Source organism: Taeniopygia guttata, chromosome 1A (assembly GCF_048771995.1).
Source record: "Taeniopygia guttata chromosome 1A, bTaeGut7.mat, whole genome shotgun sequence".
Lineage (NCBI taxonomy): Eukaryota > Metazoa > Chordata > Aves > Passeriformes > Estrildidae > Taeniopygia > Taeniopygia guttata.
The window spans coordinates 62,378,335-62,399,960 of record NC_133025.1 but is presented as its reverse complement, the minus strand read 5'-3'; the positions used below and the strand labels follow the sequence as shown (position 1 = coordinate 62,399,960).

Here is a 21,626-nt window from a genome sequence, read left to right as displayed (position 1 = left end):
TACAGCCTCTCTCAGCACAGTTATAGGAAAATTAACAAAGGTAAGTGGGAGTGAACTGGTTTTGGTCAGTGGTGGCTTCAGTATTTAAGTGTTTGCACTACCCGCAGAAGGCAGGTCTGAGATCCTCAGCAATTGATAAGAAAAATCATCAACAAGCACATGAAAGGATTCAATCCCCAAAACTCCTGATTCAAGAATAATATTTCCTCCCTGGCTAAAGTCGTGCAAGACCATTTCCTTTTAGGATAAACTAGCAAATTATCTCATCAGCATGAAAAAAAGAAGATAGATTAATGCTGACACAGAAATGGAAATTAATCTTCCATAAGTATTTTCTCATGGAGCTGAATTACATGCGACCAACTAACCACTTCCTGCAGCATTAAAGCAGTAATTTCCTAACTCATATTTCTGGACTCCCCAGGAATGGCACACAAACTCCTGGCCAAGATGTTGACCAATGTCTCCAAGGATGAGCAGGAGGAAGCACCAGTCTCAAAGCTGGCATGATTCAAAGTTTGCTCAGCTGATAGGGCAGGAAGGCTGGGAGGAGGGAATTTGTCCTCACTGCTGTTACTGCACTATTTCAACATACTTTTAGTTGTTCAAGCATTTCACCTACTGAGGGCAAGAATTAGATACACAGAAAGTAAAGGCTTTCCACAGGCAAGGATGGCTTGAGATGTTGAACAGCAGCTTCAACCCAGCATTTGCTGAGTTTGATTTTACTCACTGTGTTCAATGTTGTCAGTCTTGCAACCCTCTGAGAAGTTCAGGACAAACCAGAGATTTTCAGTTCCTCAGCCCCACTGCTGCACTCCTCTTCTCAGATAAAATTACCTCTTACCACAACCATCAGCCACGGCTCACAAAGTGCCATGATACCCTAAGAGGGAATAAGGAGCTCCAGAGGAGACAATAAGGGATGCAGATTTCATATCTCACCGAGGCCACATGACTAATGCACCCCACATTTTTAATTGTCTGAAAATCCAAGCCTAAAGAAACTTTTCCAATGGCCTTGCCTTTCTACTCTGTCACACTCAGAAGGCATAATGAGTCCATGCTATGAGCTACCTTACTAATGCAGCTGTCACAATAATGATTTTTCTTTTTTTCATCTTCACAGCCAGGTGGTTCAATCCTGAGTTAGAAGAACCTGCTTGCAATTGATCTGGCCATCATCAGTTCGGGGAGTAGTTCAGCTGAGAAGGATGCCACACTTGCACCCTAGGTATAGAAATGATCCTGGGTGCCCCAAGTAGTTCAGCAAAACAACTTGCTCTTTCACAAGGTAATTTGGATCAAAAATAATCCTTTTGCCTTACATAGCGTTTGTGCAGGCAGAGGATCAATTTAGACAGTAAATCATATTCAGATACGTCCCTATTCCATAGGATGAAGATGCTCTCAAAGCATGAAGTGAATAATTTCTGTCAACAAAGACAAAAAGATATTTAACATAATAATTGTGCCAGTTTACAGTTCATGCAGAATGACTGTCAGAGGTCTCTGCAGACAAGGCATAAACTGCATTTGTCTGTGCATTCCTTTTGTCAGCTGAGCACTGCTCCTCTGGGAGCTAAAGCTATGTAACAGCTCACATTTGGGATTCTGAATATTCTCCTTTTAACAACTTAACCTTTCAACATCTGATTTGTCAGGCTGGAAATTTGTCACTTCACATGTTCAATTTCCATTGTTTTCTGAACAGTACAGCTTAAACTAGCATCAGTTTTTAAAATATACATAGAATAATTGTGTGGATTGGAAATATATTACAGTAGAAATCCCGTGGAATGGCAATTTACAGTTTTTTTCTGAAAAGAAAGAAGAATTTGAGATCGTGCAGATGGCATACTGACAGAAAAATCTAGATTAATTTGCCAGCCAGATTAAAAAAAAATTAGATCTGCATACCAGCAACTTTTCTGTATATGCCTTAGAAGTTTTCTTTTTTGGCATGTATTAAATCTTCCATGAAAAAACACTAAAATAAGAACTCAACCAATTTTATTTTAATGCAAATTCCAAAATTCTGTCAGAAGGCTTCTCTTTGACAACAACCAAGAGCATATAAATAATTGCTAGAGTATTACACATTAAATAATTGCTAGAGTGTTACACATTAAATAGTTGCTGAGAAACCAAAAGAAAATTATTTGCCAGGTATTTAAGAATGAGCAATATTAGCACCTTTACTAAAGACAAAATTAGAGCCAAGCAATTTATACCTACAAGAAGGTCTATAAATAGCATTACCTTTCAGCAAATCAGTTGTCACCACTGATGGGGCTGAAAAAAAATAATAATGGGTTTCAAAGTGGCTGCCTACTGATCAATTTATTCCGAACTCCAGGTACATTCAGGAGAACTGCAGCTCTGAATGAGCATGGGAGAGAAGGTTCCCTTAGATGCCATCCCTGTAACACAGTCCAAAATAAAGTCCTTCTCCACCCTCACCCCACCAAAAGTGAGTTGTTGTATGTCCTCTGGAGTCACCTAAAGCTCCATTCCAGCTCAAAATCAGATTAAGTCTGAAATCCAGGTGGAACATTGGGTAATCTGCCATCAGATTGTCAGCTCATATGGTTTTCATTTTTATGGTTTGGATTTTCCTGACTAAGAGCACTCTGTTTCCCTTATTAGGTTGTCTGAAAGTGTTTATATTTAGCACACGACCCCTTTCTCCAAAGGAATTACAGGAGAGCTTTACTAAGATTTTCAAATGCAGAATTGCAGCCTGTCACTTTTTCTTCACACAGTTCCTAGCCCAGCTGTGAATTCGTGGGGGTGGATGTGTGGGGGAGTTGCAGTCTTCTTTCTTCTTCTTCTTCTTGCAGATGGGAAGCGATAGGCAGCAGAAGAAAAACGGAGATCAGGTTTACAATGCTGAGGCAGAGAGAAAAGGCAGCTCTAACACTCACGTCACCACGGAGCACAGCAGCAGAGGGTGACAGCTCCAAGGGAGATCTTGGACATCCCAGTGACATCACTCAGCAACCCCTGCTGCCTCAAATTCCATGCAATTTTAGAAACACCACTGCTGGCAAGTACAGAATATGTTTATTTTTTAAAGCATGAAGTGGGTCACAGCACATCAGCTCAGGGGAATTTTGACAATTGATCCAACCAGGAGCTCTGAAAGCAGAAGAGCTTCTCCCAAACACACAATAGGAAGGAGCATGAACTTTTTTTTTTTTTTTTTTAAGCATGAACTTTTAAGTATGCTTCAAAAAAGGCTGCATGTATTGAAGATAAATATGTAAGAGTCGCTTAAAAATATGCCTGTTTATATGAATATATCTAAATTAGTGAATTTGCACTGAGAAACTTAGCTAAAACTTAGCCAGACCTAGAAACTTAGCTAAAATAATTTTCTCTGTATTAATTATTCAGACTGCTGGTGCCCAAGACAAAAAAAAAAAAAAAAAATCTATTTTCAACACCTATCTCTGGCTCTGAAGTGCCAGGACCAGCTGAAGCCAATTGACAGAAATGCAGTTTGCCAAGGCCAATCTGATCGTAAAGAACCCAGATTTTCTATCAGTGATTATATACCCCCAAACAATATTTCTCAAGTGCAAACCTGTATTAGTTCATAGGGGATAATTCTGAAAATATTGTCAACATTTATGACAGTACTGATTGACTGTATCATCTATAGACAGAAGCAAACAACAGATATTTTCCTAGAATCCACATTTGTTCTAATGAGAAAGAACATGGCTGGATTTAGTCAACAATCAGCTAACTGAGAAAGATTAGTCCATCACTAAAAGCTGGCTGTGATTTTCTGATCAATGTCCTAATATAGATAGAATTTACACCAGGCTTGAGAGAGTCAGGGATCCTTAGGAAAAAGTGTTACAGGCTCTGCTCTGTACAGAAGTGTCCCCTAAAAAAAGTCCAGATGAATGAAAATGTTAGCATTGCTCAAAAAAAAAAGGCTGATTGCTCACTATTCATCACTAAAGTAATGGAAATCCATTACTTTAAAGCTCCACTCATGTCCAGAATTGGGTCAATCACCCAGATAATCACTTCTTTCTTAAACCATGTCTCCACCAGAAATATTCTCAGGCTGAATCCTTATGAAGGAACCACTGAATCCACCCTTCTGTGTCCAAATGGATTTATTAATTTGATACTAACTTAAGAATACCTGTCAAGAATAACACTGGGCTTTATCTCCCCTGGAAACAAACTGCAAGCTTGCAGAAAATACACTTTAAATGGCAGCTGTTAATCATGGGCTGATAGAAGTGCTGTGCTGGGACTTGGGCAATCTAGGTTCATTTTCTGTTTTTTCACAGGGTCAGCTGGACTCTGCCCACAGTTCTTCAGTAAGAAGACTTAAAAATCCGTCCTTCACCTGCCCTTTTGCCTTGTCCAAGAGACCTTCCAGGATTCTGTTTAAGGTTTTGCTATTTACTTTTATTATGATAGCTAAAAAAAAAAAAAAAATAAAAAGGTGGGAAACCTGATCTTTCTGGACTACAGCAATAGGACATGAACCTTCCATTCATTTAAAAGTGATATTTTCAATGTTTGTTTTTTGGCTTTATGTGCTCAGAGGTATGTGTGCAGACAGGAGTACTCCTATTGCCTTGCAAACATTTTTGCACTGATTTGAAACATGCATCAAGCAAAAATTCATGTTTATAGTTAGTCTGACCTAACTTCAGCAGTTTCTTTATGACATGCAATAGGGATGGAAAAGCCACAAGTCTGTCACAATGCAGTGTTGTTAGTGATGCTTTCCTTAGAACCTGAAACTACAAACTTGGAAGCCTCACTTTCAGTATGTAAAAACCCAGCATTTATTTAAGAGTCACTTTTTAAATAAATACAGTCCCAACTGTCATTCCCAGCTATTTAATCACAAGAGGCTTCTTAGGAATATAAAGCAGGAAGTGATTAATTTAAATTAGAGTCAGTATCTACAAGCCTCCCCTTTAAAACAGCAATTTATATTTATATATTTTTATTTATATATTTATAGTTATGTTTATTATTGTTATATCTATGTTTATAGGTTATAGTTATGTTTATAGTTATAGTTATATATATTCCTGAGGGCTGTACAAACATGGTGAATGAGTGAGACTGTTAATGGATGAAGAGCGCAGTATGTACTTGCTATCCACATTGAACTAATCTATGACACAAACAAGATTTATAGAAAATTTGAAGATTACAAACAGTAGCCTGCAGTGAAGGAAAATCTCAGAGTGAACTTTTAATACCTCACTTATTTTCCTAATTTTTTCATAACAATCTTGCAATTTAAGTGACGACTCCAAGCCATCATTTCACTTCTGCTCCTTTCCACCAAAATTATCCTCTACCTCTTGAATCATCCCTACAAGCAATATTCTGCTTATACTGGATAAAACAGTAGAGGAAGATGCTTGTTTTAAAACTAGATACTTGCAGTATTTTCTTTTCCAGGCTCTGTTACATTCTCCATTACTGTGTGTATTGCACACCCCGGGATGGGGAGGTGTAGATGATATTGACTGCTGTGGCAGAGCCAAGGGAAAAGATGGTGCTCAGCAGCTTTTCCTTCAAACCCACCCCTCTTCTTCCTGAACAGGCCAGACTCTTCCAAATGTCTCACAGTCTTCCCTTTCTTTTTATTGCTTTGGGTTTTGTATAAGTGCTCAATACACTCTTTTTCATGACATTAAACAGCATATGGTCCCGGGTACCTTGAGCATGCTCCTGAGAGAATCCCTGTTTTCAGAGGGTTTGCTGCCAAACTGGCAAGCAGCTTTTTAGTTCCCCAAGCCCAGTGACACTTCCTCAATATTTCTGATCTTTTTTTGTGACAGAGAACTCGGGGATGCTCTTGGAGCCTGAATCCCCAGCTTGCCTGTTGTATCTGACAGCTGGAGGACAGATGTGCAGAGAGGCTGGCAGGGCACAGCTGGGTTTGATGCTGCTCAGATTACTCATTCACAGGACTGCACGCTGCCACAGGTGAGCAAGCTGTGTGCTGATAGCAGTGGCATGAAGCTAGAGGCTTGGGATCCTTCCTTTTTCATTTTCAAAGTTGCAATACCAATTCTTAACTCCTTCTCACAATTTCTCCAAGAGCTCTGTATAAGTCACTACAATATCCACATCACACTCTTCCCTGACAACACTGATTTTATAATTTCTCCTGATTTAAACAAAACCAAGACCCTGTCACTGATACTTGCCAAGTTTGTTAAGCATCTTCATTTAAAAGGCTGTGAATCACTTGAGGTAATTTAGGTCCTATATCCTATACTTCAGAAAGGAAGTTCTTCAGCTTGAAATGTAACATGTATCTCTCCAAATCAAAAGAGGTTCTAAAGAAGATAATTACATGCACAGAATAAGGAAACACAAAAGCTACAATTATATATTCAGCTACAGCTCTGGTTATAATTATTTTACCGTGTGATCTCTTGAAAAATACCATCCCATTCTCTATTTCCAAGCAGGTTGCAGTGAGAGCCTCTCTGATGTCTTCTTCTTCTGTGGAGACAAATTCCCTCTCTCCTCTACCAAGCCAAGGTTCATGGAACAAAGTTTCTTCCCCAAGAAGTGCGTAAGTAATGACCTTGATGTGCCACAAGAAGTTATTTCTTTCTCAAAAAGAGGTGAAATCTCTCCAAGCCACAATTTTTTAGCCATGTAGGGTTTGGCTGACTTTGCCTTACCCTTGATACACAACATCAATGTCAGGTGTCCACCTGACTTTCAGCGAGGCATTAATGCCAAAAATTTAAATGCATTCTTAATTTGCGCTTCTGCCTGTTCAAATTTCTGGCCTGAAGACACCTTGACAGGGGAAGGTCAAGGCTCTGAAACATACTCACACATCAAAGATCCAACTTCCAAACAGAACTTCCTCTCCACTTATGTTTTTATCCGTAAAGCCTCCCAAATGCTTCAATCTCTTGTGCAATCCTACCAGTGCCCCCACCTTTCTGATTTAGAGATCAATTTCTCCCCGTTTTTATCCTATTTAGTTACTACTCCCTGTGGCATATTTTCATAGCAAACAGAGATAAAGTACTTACATGTTGTTATAAATTTAGTGGACTCAAACACTCTTTCTGCTTTCTTTCATTTAAGGGATTGGTGAGAGAGGGTGTTTTGTTTTTTCAATACAAATATCCTCAGGGTATAAAGCAGTACAAATGTCTTCTGCTCACCACTGCTGACAATAAGACAGAATTGACAAAATAGTCAATCTTACCTGCACCTTCTGTTCGGAGGACTGAAAAGGGAATGAATCAGTGAAATTAGCATAAAGCAGACCTTGAGCTGGGCTATTCAGTCTTGTGGCAGGACAGGTATTCTTTGTTCTCACAGCTTTTCTGGTGGGGAGAAGGGTGGCAGTCAGGAGATAATTGCAGTGTGCTGGGGCAGCATTCATAGGCAGCAGGGATCCTTTCAGCCAGGGCTGCCAAGACAAGACAGGCAGGGCACTGAGCTTTCCCCACCTGCAAGGCCTTTTGCCATTTTTAGAGCAATTTTTAGAGCTTTTCCTTGGTGCATGGGGAGGGCTGGGGAGTCCAAATCATTTGTTTTCCTTCCCTCAGTTCTGCTGAGCATCCAGGCTTTTAGCTGCTGCATTCAGAGATAAAGGCTTGCCCATCCTCTTCCCCATTTTCAATCTGGGAAGCAAATTTTAGGAGGAAGAAAGTAAATAATAATTTTCCATGCTTCTCTTTGTCTGAGGAAGGAGCAGGAAATGCTTTCCTGGCAGGGCAACTCTGAGCTTGCAGCAGCAAAGAAAGCAGCCCCTCGATAAGCAGAGGCACAACTAAGTACAGGCCAATGAAAAGAATATGGATAGGTTGTGGTACGAGATTTGTTTACTTTTCTGGCATCTGTTGATTGTCCAAAACCTCAATATTGCAATATCTACCCCCAAACCCTCCTTCTGTAACCCTAGAGATAGGAATGTCATGAGCTGGCCTGAAGCACAGCAGCGACAGGAAGCAGAATTGCATGAGGGACCTCGTTAGGAGAGCAAGGTGCTTCAATATTTCCTTATTTTCTGTAAAAAAGGGCCATGCATGCAGGGGAATTGCTTGTAGCCAAACCATCTGAGTCAGAATGAGCTGCTAGAATTGCAGTTTCTCTGTGGAAGGGGAAGGGCAACTATTTTAAGCAAAGCTTTGGTTGCCCTGGTGTTAGTTTTCCATCTGACCCAAAGCGTCACTTCTTAATAAGCCTCTAGCAGGATATAACAAAATAACAAATGTTTTGATGCCACGTAGCTTGTGTTGATGCATGGGAGACAAAAGCAATCCATTTCAGGGAACAGCTCTGAGCACAACAAAGGAAAGTGATGTTCATAACCCCTTGCTCTCTTTTAACCACAGAATAAACACACACGGAACTCAAAAAAAGGAAGTTTTCTCTTACAATAGAGTTTGTGTCTGCCCAAGTCTAGGAGAGAGCTGACAAAAATGCTCTCTTGTTCTGTGACCTCCTACCTGTAGCTGCAGTTTCAAATACACCTTTGAATACAAAGCATTAATCTTGTTTAATCTGAAGGCAGGACAGGCACACACCTCGGGCTGCTCAGGATGAGTGCACACACCTAGACTGTGTTTAAAATTCATATATTCATTATTTATAATGGTAATTCATATATTTTCATATAGAATTAATATATAATTCATAACTTCATTTATTTGTATGAACACAGCCATGGACACTGTTCCTTCTCAGTAGTCTGTTTCCATTTTTTGCTTCAGAGGATTCCCAGGGAATACATGAAAGCTGAGCACACTGTTCAGCCATCGTAGCAAAGAGACATATGGAGAGAAGGAGTGTTACTTCAGAAGCTGCTTTTTTAACCAGGCAAATATGCCAGCTGCTTTTAAACTCTTCACAGGTTTTCAGTGCTGCAAATAATCTTGAGATGCAGCCCTTAAAGGGAGTGTGAGCAGGTGGTCAAAGTTCAGGAAAAACTCCACTTGATGCTTCAGTGTGTATCAGCTTATTTCCATTGATGTGAATATTACAGCATGCCCAATATCATAAATAATTGAAAGTGCAACATATTTATAATTCTTAAGTGGTTGGGCTACCGAAGGGTTTACAAGTAAGGTTTGAATTACTCAAAAGAGAACAAATTTATACTATTTAGAAGAGTTCTGATGTGTAGAGAGCTTTTAGAAACAGAACAGGGTTCTGCAGAAAGAGAAATTTCCACACAACAGATGACATTATCACCTAATGTGCTTCTGCAAGGCACTTGGCTGAGGGATAGGGATATAAATAAAATGGGAACTGGGCACAGATAAATACAAAATCTGCTAGCACAGATAAACTGAGGCTGTGGACCAGTGAGAAAAACACCCCAACTTCAGAGCCCAGAGTTCACCTTCACAGGTACAGGAGCCATTTGTGGTACTTCAGAACTAGAGCCACACAAACTCCCCCTTCAGCTTTCTGGGAAACTCAGAAGCATCTAGAACCTCAGAAAGGGGATAAAACAAACCAGAAAACTTTGTAATAATTCAGGTAGCAAATAATAAAAAATTCCCAAACACAATGATGTAGCTGTGTCCAAATACCCTTTTGAGAAAATGAGATCTAAAGATGATTGTCACAATCACACAAAGTTTATATTTAGACAGAACAAAGATAGTTTGTATGAAAAATCTTTAAGCTCTAATTAGAAGAGAGAAGTTTCAGAAAAAAAAAAATTCAGATTACCAGATTGCAACTCATTAAAAACCATCCTTGTCACTTCCCATGATAAGGCTTTCTTGGACCACACCATACGTAAAATAATATTAATGAATTTTCTACTGCAGTAATTTTATGAACAAGTTACTACATTACAAATTACATAATTTTATAAATTACAATTGAGTTTCTGGGCTTTTTTTTCAGCTTTAATATGTGTCACAAAACTGTTTGGTAAACATGCTTTGAAAGTTTATGACACTACCAGCTGGAACAAATGGACCCAGACATTGAGAGCACTTTCTATGTAGCCAGGAGTAAAATCATCATTCCTGCCTTTTACATTTTGGTTTAATTTATGCTCCTCAGCAGCAGACACATTAACATGAAGTCAACAAAATTTGACTTCACAGAAATTTAAGCCACTGAAAGACAGGCTTACTAAACCAGCAAAAGGTCAAAGGATTCTGAAAAAAGTAACAAAAAAACCCAACCAAAAACAACAACAACAACAAAAAAAAAAAAAAACCCCAAAAACAACTACTTGCACGTGGTTGGTAGAAGAAATTTAGAAACGGCTGCATGGGACAGGATTTGGTACCCATTTGAGGCACTTAGGAGGTGTTTTGCATTTTAAGAAGATGGGTAGTGGTGGGCCATGCATGGGTTGGGGTGTGCATCATACTTGTAACCATCTGTCACAGAAAAATGCATGTACTTAGTCCAAAATGTAGAAAGTCTGAAAGGAAACACTTAATTTCTTGACTGAAAAACAACATTTTCCCTCAGAAACAAATCAGTGGTTTGGGTTGAAACATTCTGGGTCCTCATCCTTTCCTTCCCCTGCACATAAACTTAGTCCAGGCTGGTAATTTTGGCACAAACAGTCAAAATGTTTGAAGCATTTGATCAACTGGAAACAATATGTTAATGGAAAGAATCACCTTAAACTCTTAGCCCCACCTGTATCAAAAGCATTTCCCGTGTGCTCTGACATCAGAATGAGCTCCCCACACAAAGGGAGCTCCTGTTTGAGTTTCTTGTCATAAATATATGAAATATGCACCTAGATATGTTCTCTCTCAGCACACCACAGAGAGGCAGTTTCAGATTATAAGGAAGTGGAATAGAAACTGAGCTCCTGTTTCCATCCATTTCTAATTTTGTACCCTTCTGCTAACTTGGGCAGCTTTATTCTCACTGAAATTAGATGTGCACTGGGTTAATGAAAAGAGCACTCTCTGTCTCTGCTGTAAGCACTTTTATTCCCATACTCTCACATGGAGGAATTAAATACTTGTGGGATTTATTTTGGTTTATTTAAGCCAATAATAGATATGATTTTTTTTTTCCCCTAAAATCCCACATTTTTGTGTATACAGCCTGGATCACTGTGCAGTTGTGTGTCTTTAAGCACACCTATGACCACAGTGTCTGAAAACCTTGAGCATTTAAAAAGTAAGCATAAATTATTATCTTGTTTAACCAGCTGCTGCATAAAGTCCGAGCACCCAGTTTTTTCCTCACATATTCTTTGCTTTTTCTGGTATATATTTTTATTTCATGTTCAGCTGTATGGTTATTCTTTAAGGCATTGAGTCAAAAGATTTAAAATCTGTCTTTTTATCTTTAAAAGAGAAAAAAAAAAAGTATTGAAAGAGAAGCCTGTCAGGAATGGTGTTTCCATGCTCTCTGAAATCCAGTATCTTACTTTATTAAAGGTGCAAGCAGCAAGATCCAGAGAAGAGCTTATTAATTATGTTTTCACAGGAGGTGGCAAACCAAATGAAAGGGAACACTTAATTTCACAGCCAAACTCTGAGGCACCATGTTCACCATGGGTTATGAATTTACTGATAGTGAAGTATAAAACAGTATTTGTGTCACCACCCTGTTTAGGACATATCAGTGAGCAGATATGGGAGTGATCTGCTGCAGATCACTTCCATTATGACTTCTTTAATTTGGAATGCTATTTGACCAAAATTAACTTTTCAGCTGAAGCAAATACTTTTCCAAAGATGGGTGATTGCCCTTATAAACAACACCAACAACTATAAAACATGACTCCAGTACAGACCTTCCTGACTAATTGGTTATAAACTATTAAAAAAATAGTTATTTACCATTTGCTTGGCTCTCTCCTAAATGCAATTAAAAATAATCAGGAAATTGGTACTTTGTATCTGTTCTCATCACTTAACTGTCTTACAAAAGCTTCCTTTCAAAACAGACCCTATTCACACTGAGAACAACAAATCTAAATTCAGAAGTAGAGCTGTCAGACCTCACTGGACTAAGTGATAATCAAAAGCAGATTCTAGTGTTGCTATAGGACACGTGAAAGCATAACGCAAGTCACTTGCTATTTGCAAGGTAAAGAAGAAGGTTTATTTTCTGACTCTAACTTTTATACTTTTCCAAAGGTGACAGTGGATTGGAGAGTGAATGGGCCACCTCTCCAAAGACATTGGACAAACCACTAGTATATCAAGTTTCTCTACTCCTATGAAGGAATGTAAAACAATATGTTGTTTATAGAAATTTTGTGGGAAAGTTTTTTAACAGAATGTAAACTCAGAAGGCTTTAGAAAATCTTAAGGATCAGGGTGGCATTCTAGCATCAAGTGGAAGTAAGATTCTGCTGAAACACCTGAGAGTGACACTCCACTGCCTATTTTGTGCAGCTCCATGGTATTCTGCAATTGCATTTTCCTTATGTGGAACAGACCTGTCCACAGGTCTGGAAGCTTCCACCTCAGTGCTCTCAGGTGCTCAGCCTGTTCTCTCCTCTGTCTTTGCTTCTTCCATCAGGTCCTGCTGGTTTTGGTTCCATCTTGTGCGTGTTTGGTAGGTTTTATGGAACGTACTGCACCTTATCGTGTGTCCTATCTCAAAGCAAGCACATTCATTTTGAATTAGGCATTATTCAAATAAACTCACCCCAGCAGCTTTGCTCCAAAGTAATCAGAAGAAGGAAAAGCAGCTGACAAAATGAAAACCACGGAATGTTCCCTGAAATGAGTAGATGGGGAACAGATGTCATTGCTGAAAATGAGAGGTTAACCTGACATAAATAACGAAAGGAAAGCAGTGGGGAGCCCAATCAAGGCTGAATCAATGCTCTGATCTTGCACAGTCGGACGAATCTTTCTTGCTATTTATGGCTTCATTTCTCCTTCACTCTCTGGGATTGGAGGTGGCAATTATGGGAGAAATTATCAGCCTTCTTTTTCCCCCCCACAATGTTTATCATTGTCCAGCTTGTGAAACCTGGAGGTTGATGCTGGATGAGGAGATGTAGTTAATGAGCTGAATAGAATGTGAACAGCTGCACAACTTAGGTTTTGCATTGTTTTGACATGTTTATTCCCTATTGGCTCCTAAAAAGGGCAAAAGGCATTTACACCCATTTTAAAGGACAACACTAGTATCATCCTGGAACTTTATTCTGGCTGCTAAATCACCTCCTTGTGATTTCACTACCATGTAAAAATAAGAAAACTGAATGCAGGCAAAGCTTTTATTTCTATTTGAATGTCAGTACTTGTGATGTATTCCGTACACATATCCACATCAAAACCCAAAGGGAGCCAAAAAATAAAAATAAATTTTATAAAAATAAAATAAATTTTATGAGACCATCTAGTCCACCTTCCCACAAATGGGAGTGCAGATAAGGCTTGATTCTATTAATAGAAAAGCAAAGCAAAGCACAAATGACAAATTTTACCAAGAGCAAAAAAGCCTTTTAGCATATCAGCCTAGAGGACAAAGTGTTTCCTTGACCCTGTTAGGAGACAATGAATTCAAGTATCATCCTCAAGGCACCTTTTTCCTCTCCTAGAAGGTATCTGAATAATATTTCCCAGTTCAGCCTCATTGACCCTCAGGGAAAATTCCTGGGACTCATTCATGATTTCCAAGTGTCCCAATGCTTTCTCTGAACACACAGACACAGGCTCTGCACATAATTTTCAAGGAGTCCACAGACAGGGTGTCACTGCATCATCTCCTGTGGGGAAAAACACCTTTACAGAGTGGGACATTTATCACTCATCAGTAATAACTCACAATTTTCCCCTGAATATGTCTACATCCTTAGCAGAAATATATCTTTTAAGGGGTAAGCACTTCTGTGTTGCTTTCAGGGAACAGCAGTGAGCAGCAAAAGGTAAATATTATAATGCAACAAAATGAATATGCTTTCAGGTGTCAGAACTGTTTTAGTGTCAGTTCTGAAAGTACACAGGTAAGTAAAGCCTTCAAAGGTCTGTGGGAGCCTGGAAGGGAGAGAATGAGTGTGTTCATGTGTGTTCATGTGGAAGAGGATAGAAAGCAGGAGAGATCTCAGATGCCTCTGGCAGAAAAAAACCCTGAATTTGGCATGGAGGACCGAATAAGGCTCCTGTTCTATGTCTATCCCCAGAGCTTTTACACCTGTAAAACTGCTCAGAGCAAAAAGCATTTCCTATCTCCTCTAACCAGCTGCTGACCTACAGCTCCTCTACAGGCACAGACCCTCTCCCTTAATTTGGTTTGTCTGAAAATACAGCTACGATCACCTCCCTCACTGAGCCATACCATCAATGCAGCAAACATTCTTCAATATTTTAAACAGATATTTCTGTGCAGCCCAAAAGTCCTGACCCATTTTTAACATACACCTTCCTCTTCCCCATCAGGGGTCTCAGTGAAGTCTTAGCAAGGGGATGACCCTGTGTGCATGCTGCAGCTGTGTAGTCCTGTGCACAGGATCCTTCTGTGTACAGAACTGCAGGCATGTAAGAATAAATTGGGCAAGGTATTCCTCATGGTATTCTCCCAGGTTTTGTCTTTTCCCAGATTTCCTTTGAAGTAACCTCCCTTTAGATACCTTTGTTCTACAGGTCTCAGGAATTCCCCATCCACTTACTTGCTGACTCCCCTTATGCTAGACCACTTATGCAACATGTTTCTCTTCACAGAAAAAAATAACTAAATGCCTTGAAAGAACCTTTTTTAATGCTGTTTACAACTCTTCTACAAATCAACATTTAAAACCAAGTCTAAACCGAATTAGACCAAGAGAAAAATCAAAGCAGGATCTTTAAATTCTTCTGATTTGAATGATCAAAATAACACTGGGATGATGCTGGAGTGTCGAAAAAAAGGAAGATCTGATTGCAATCTGAGGTGAGTAAGATGAGTTAAAGCACACATTGGGGAAATTGAGAGAAAGAACTGGAAAAAAGTTTTTAAAAACCTAGTAAGTTGGGATGAAAGGGAGGTGGGGATGAATGGAAAGCTAAAATGGCTGGCATGGTATCAAGAAGAAAACCTCAGAGTGCAGAGACATATTTAAACATTTTTTAGGGTTGCTGAAACCTAAACATCCAAGCCCACTGAGTTAAATATTCTCAGAGAATTCATCTTCCCCGTGTCATTGCAAAGGACACTTGGGGGAAACATGACTTTCAAAGTAATAGCTCCTGTAAGCCTTTTAATCTTTGCTTTATTAAAGGCAAAAAGGGGAAGCAGAAGGGCTGCCAGATCAGGAGCTCTGTTGTATGTGGCATTTATCCTCATGGATAAGTGATGAGCATATTCTCAAACTGGCTGCTGAATGTGGTACAGGTTCTATTTTACACTGCTGTGCCCATTTTGCCAGGGAGCTGCTAGTTTATTTCTCAATAATGAGATTTCCTTAGTGCTTAGAAATTCAGATTGAATGGGGAAAGCCATGGGAACCTGATGTGAGGTGTTTTTAAGGAAGGAATTATCTTGCATTTTATAAGCGGAAGAGTAACAATTTTTGCTTTTACAGCTTTTGCATTGAAAGAATGATGCTGTTTCTTTCCAGCAGGCTATCACTTCATATCCCCTAAATCAATATTTTACCATCAGGAGGATGCTGTAAAAGCAAACTGGGAAAAAAAAAATCCCCAAATGACCCTTGGTTGTTTTACCTTTCCAGCAAATAAGTGAAAGAAATTTGCTTCACCCAAGAAATAAACTATGATCAAAAGGGAACACTGACTCAATTTCTGCCTCTAAAGCTTCAGCCTTGACATGAACAAACAAAACCACCTGGAAGCACGAAATGATGCCCATGGATCCCCACTGGACACATGCTGCCATCCAAAAATGCCAACAGACACCCCTGGTACTTTTGTTGGCAGATTGGGGTGGGAATGATCTCTTCTCCTGACTCTGGGATAGAAGCACACAGACAAAATCATGTGTGGAGCTGTGTATTGTGTCTTCACACTCATTATCTGATCTCCTGGTGCCTCTGTTATGCACTGGTCTCAAAGAGATGCATCAATAACAATGTCAGCGAAAATAACATCCATTACTGCATGATGTTGAGGTAATTTGCTGTAGGGAATTTAGAATTAACCTACTGTGTTTCTCATCTGTACAAAATGCATTACACTATCTCAATTCTCACAGGCTTTGTTGAGATTTGGTTCTGTAGGGATTGGGGAGTATTCAGGTATCCTTGTGAGAAGACTCATGGATATTCCAAAAGAGACTACATTTGATACACTCCTGATGCTTGCTGTGCAGAAAAGCATCCATCCCTGGAATGGTTCAGAGTCAGCTTGGATGGGGCTCTGAGCAACCTGGGATAGTGAAAGGTGTCCCTGTCCATATCAGTGGGTGGGATTGGATGACCTGTAAAGTCCCTCCCAACCCAAAGCAGTCTGTGATTCTAGGATTCCAGGAATTTATTTAAAACTGCCTTTTGTAGTTTTGTACAAGAGGCTTCAGGAATTTATGGGAATGACAATGACTACTCTGTCCATCATGCAGCCCTGGTCCCTCCCGGAGCGCTCTGGTGAGGATGAGGGCATCCCCACCCATGGGCAATCTGGGCAGCACAGCAGCAAGGCCAGCCTGCTGCCCCTGTATCACAAGACAAAATTTCCTACAAACAGTATCAACACAAGATTTGGTTAAAGAGGGTCTACATCTGCCCAAACCACGTGGGAAGCATGTTCAGGACAAGGTGCAGGAGCCAATGACAGAGCAACCCCAGGAAGCAGTGTTCCCCAAAACGCCATTACATCAGTGATGCAGGCAGCCATGTCACAGGTGGTAACCACTAAAATGTGTGCAATGTGCTTTAATTTAAATCTCTGTTGGGCTCTCCTGAATATTTTATGAAGGGTGCTGAAAAGTTTTAATTATCTTTGAAAAGCAACATTAATTTTCTGACTTTCTAACAGCTCCTGCTACAACGGACTCCTGAAGCTCCTGGCAGCTTGAATTATCTGCTGGGTTTGTAAAACCATAAGCTCAGACAGTTAACAACTGGTACAGAAAGTACTTTGAGATGCACCTGAAGGTTATGCTTAATATGGAATTTGGCTTGATATGCCTAATCAGGAGTACAGTCAAACCAGAGCTCAACTCTTATGGAATTCATCCATCCTGTGTGATGCTTTGTGTGGTGAGCTAATGACTGCATGCAGGTTTGGAACTTGACCTCACCACTGACACACAGAGCTGACCCAGGAAGGAGAAATTAATGCCCCAAATCAGAACATGAACCTGAGAGTCTGAGACAAGATCCACGTGAGACTGTTCAACATTTTTGCTGGTGACATGGACAGTGGGATTGAGGCAATCCTCTGCAAGCTCACTGATGACATTGAGCTGTGGGGTGCAATCACAGGCTGGAGGGAAGGGATGGATCCAGAGGGACCTGGACAGGGAAATCCTGAGAGAACTTGGGGTGGTGATTGATGAAAACCACCCCATGAGCTGTGAGGACCTGTGAATTATCATTCCTTTCCTTCTCAGCATTTCACTGCCTTTTAGAAATGCTACTGCTACAGTGCTGTGGTCAAAGCAAAGGAAAAAAGATTCATTTCTTTCTGAGCATATGGATGCCCTTTATTACCAGAGTGCTAGGATTCACAAATGCTAATTGGCCTTTACAAAAAACATAAGAAAAAATGGTTGGTTTGATTACAAAATTAAAAAAAAAAAAAAAAAGGCAGGGTAAAAAAATCTGCTCCAGTGCTCAGGATCCTTTCTTGTGATCCACTCTCAATGGCACAGGTAAATAATTTTACCATGATAGGTTTTGGGTGCAACAAAACCCTTTGGGTAAAAGTCTCATTGCCATGGATTTGGCACATTACACAGGGAAAGGATGCCCAAATGCTGAGAGAGCCTTTATCATCCCTACAGACATGCAGAAAAGAAACATCCTAGGGAAAACTTCCTTATCAATAATCTGGAGGCACACCTGACACAGAGGCCAGTGCTGAACTACCAAGTGAAGAGAAGTCAGTCTTTTTAAAACTGCATGAGGTGAAGGTGATAAAGCAGCAGACAGGCTCAGATGTAGTCAGGAATTTTCAGTGGGATAAATTTCTGTCTCCAAGCAGCTGGAGCCACCACCCAGGTAGGATTCAATCACTGCCACCTGACACTGGCACTGCAGAACACTTGGGAACCTCTAACAACTCTTCCACTGGCCTTTACTCACTCTGTTTTTCTCTTTTCACTTTCAGAAATCCCAATATTTTGCATAGCAGCATCAAACCTGGATCCAGACATGATTCTCCTGTGATATGAAGGCACTCTGAACAAAGGATGAAATCACAGTGCTGGTGACATCAGTGTAAGTATTTAAATTTCATTTTAAACAGGGTTTTGTGTCACTGTCTGGGACCTTGGCAAACTCCACAAGTGAACAGTTAATTAATGGAATATACCTCCATGAGCAACAGAGAAATTAAATGCAGACACTAAAAGAAGTTCTGTTAATCTGGAGGAATAAAACAATTTCCATTAAATAGCCTCCTCGTTGGAAAATAAGGTAGATATAATGATGGGTATGGGTCTTCTGTATTAATTTTCCAGTTATTGAAATGGCTTTGCTTTAATGCCAAATGTATTGTGTTCAAATGTTCAGGTAGTTTCCAGCTATTATTCCACTGTCATGATGTTTTCAGTTCTAAAAATTTTAATTCACAGTGTTTTGTCTGGACTCACAGATAATCTAATTAAAGAAACATAAACAATCCCAGTGACTTCTATAACATAGCAACCATCACCATGGCTGAAGCTCAACATTTCACAATGAATTACTCACAGGACATTCACATGGAAAAATTTCTACTAGAAATATATAAATTATTTCAGACATCCAGTCTTAGCATTTCATCCTCAGCTCATAACAGAAGTAGACACTGTTAGACTAATTGTTCATTATAAATTATCCACTCATCTGTACACTTGCTAATCTAATGTGAAGTGATGTTTATGTGTGAAAGAAGTAAGAAACTGCACTTGGTAGACTGATTAGCTTTCAGACATTTTAGAGTTGTGATATTTGACAGCTTCACATCAGCAGTTGCCTGAACTATAAACTGACAGGAATCCCCCCTCACAGCCACCTGCAGGTGACACAGCTGTCACACCCCAGCTCCCAAATACATCATAGGTACAGAAAACATGCATTAGCCTGTGAATTAAAGGATAAATTGTCTTCAAATGATGTTCTCTCCTTCCTGATAGTTATTAATGGCTACTTTTATTTTTTTTTCTGGCAAGTTGCTACTATTTTTTGTAATCTGTTTTGAATTAAGCACTGCCTCCCAGGAGATGAAGAGCGAAGCTGCCTTCTCGAGGCAGACTGTTCCTAGAGATCAAATAACAAGCCTTGCAGTCCTTCAAAACAGAAAACAACAGATCAGCTGGCAACTACTGTGTGTAAATAAACAGAGTGAGCTATTTGTTTTATTTGTGCATATAAATGAATATGCATATGGAAATGAAAACAGTGGTCGGATCCCTCTGCAACAAGAATTTCAGTCTTTCCCTAGACAAACTGGGCTCTGTGAGTTGTGATTCCAGCCACAGGTTTTCCTCACTTTTCCTCAGGATTTTGAAGATGGTCATTGGAGACTGAGCCTTTGAATTCTGAAGTTTTCTTGTAGTACAAAAAACCCCATGAAAGAGCCAAGACTACCTCAAACATATCACAGTACCTGTGGTTGAACTAGGGAGTGGTGGGCAGCTGGTAAGAGAATCCACATCCAAATTCAAAGTAACATGGGCAGCTGAGAAAAGAAAATGTGAAATGTCCTAAAAATTTTGATTTATCAGTTTAATGGCTGTTTCACCACCTAGAAAGTCACCCCCTTGCTCAGGAGATTAACAACAGACAGAAACCATGGTTTGTTAAATAGAAAATATTCTTAAAAAAATTTGTTCGATTTGTTATCTCCCACAAACAGAGAGTGAAGCAAGCCTGGAGGGTGCTGATAAAAAGGATTGTGCTAGAGGAGTGAATGGAAAGGTGCTCTGCCCAGCCTCTAAAACTTGTCACTCGGGCTAAGCAATTCATTGTGCAGATAAGTGATTTCTATGGAGGCCACTGAAAGGGGCAATGCCTGAATAATCTTATTTTTCAGCAAGGGTAGAGAAGAGAATTGAGGCACATTTGAGGAAGATGAGGACTGAATAGAAACTGTGTGGCCGAAAGTCAAGATAGTGTTTGCATCACCATTAGTCCCATTTCAGCATAGAAATCATTAAAAAAATTAATGACTTTAAAAGTCATCTCAGATTGTTGTGTTTTATCACATGAGTCACCCAATCCTCAGCAGGACAAGTCTGAGCACCACTTACCCCTAGAAAAGAGTCTGACCAAAAATATCAGCAACAGCACCAGGAGTAAGTAATACTTAAAACATCTATAGGATCTCTTTTAAATACAGTCCCCCAGCAGATCCTTAAAGACATTTTCACAGCGCTGAAGCTACCCAGGTTGTCTACAAAATAAGGTACTGTGCACATCCAGGTGTATTAAAGGTCTCATTGCTACATATTTCATTATTTTCTTGGCCATTCTTGGCACTGCCTGTTCTGAATCTGCAAAAACCATGACCACCTTCACTCAACCACTGCTATTTACAGATAACCAAACTGCAGCCTTGCTCAATCCCCTTGAAGTCAATGACAAAACACTGATTTTTTTTTTTCTTGTGTGTCTTCAACAGTCTGCTGAGCATAATCTGTTTTTTCCCATTTGCTGTTAGCTCCACTTTCTGGTTCATATGGATGAACTCCTTTATCCATTCTTATCGCTCCTGCTTTGTAGAGAGAAATAAGTATACTCTAGGAACCTGAACTGACTCAGTTATGTTATTTCTTCTACATTTTCTTTTTGCTTCTAAACTCTCTAACTCCTTACAAGGAAAAATATTTCAATCTTCTTTATTTTTTCCTGTGAAAAGCAAAAAATGTCTAAATTTAGCAGTTCTAGTATCCTAATAGCTGTTAGACACAACAACAAAGACTTCATTTTACATGCTGAAAAGCAAATAAGCAGCAATATATTATAAAAATATTTTGTATATACAGCTGTATCTTAGTGGTCCTACCATGAATTTATACGGGTACCTCCTAGTCTATTCTCTGTGAAGAAAATGAACATTAATTCCTACTTCAGAAGCAGGGATACAGGACCCACCGGAGATAGAACAGTGTTTGTATGATGGGGTTTGGCTTTCTTAGTCTTCCTAAATGCTCAGCACAGAGAAACAGATTTTCTTCCACAGAGCAGAGAAACACTCAAGTTTAGGATCCTGTTCTTTACTACCACCGGAGAAACTTCTGTCTTTCCTCATTGATTATATAAGAAAATTTCTGGTACAGAATTTGAGGTGTGGAGAATATGAAAATGCCAAAACCCCGCCAATGTCAGATCTGGCAAGTAAAAGATGAAACCAAAATTCCTTTCTGAGTTTCCTGTACATTCTGGCTTGGCTTCCTGGCTTCTCTTCTAGGCAACCACTCAGTGCTTTATGAGACCTGGTTCATGTTCTGCAACAGCACAAATAATAAATAGTGGGCCTATCAATGCAGAAAATTGGAGTTTTTAGAGAGGCAAGAGAGACAGATGTATCTAAGGATACTGCAGCCACCCC

General features: G+C 39.7%; 1 long non-coding RNA gene across 6 annotated transcripts; it reads left to right on the top strand.

Annotated features, from left to right (window-relative positions):
• The first annotated feature begins 519 nt into the window (after nucleotides 1-519).
• Nucleotides 520-20,750, top strand: LOC140682239 (uncharacterized). 6 transcript variants are annotated; one of them, XR_012053643.1, is made up of 6 exons: nucleotides 1,884-3,049; nucleotides 4,317-4,421; nucleotides 5,838-5,985; nucleotides 6,477-6,583; nucleotides 14,658-15,835; nucleotides 18,201-20,750. It is a non-coding gene; the product is annotated as an uncharacterized lncRNA (long non-coding RNA). The 6 variants fall into 6 exon arrangements; XR_012053645.1 differs by having other exon boundaries at nucleotides 1,902-3,049; nucleotides 14,658-14,865; XR_012053644.1 differs by lacking the exon at nucleotides 18,201-20,750 and having other exon boundaries at nucleotides 1,902-3,049; nucleotides 14,658-14,865; nucleotides 15,647-18,194.
• Nucleotides 20,751-21,626: the final 876 nt, after the last annotated feature.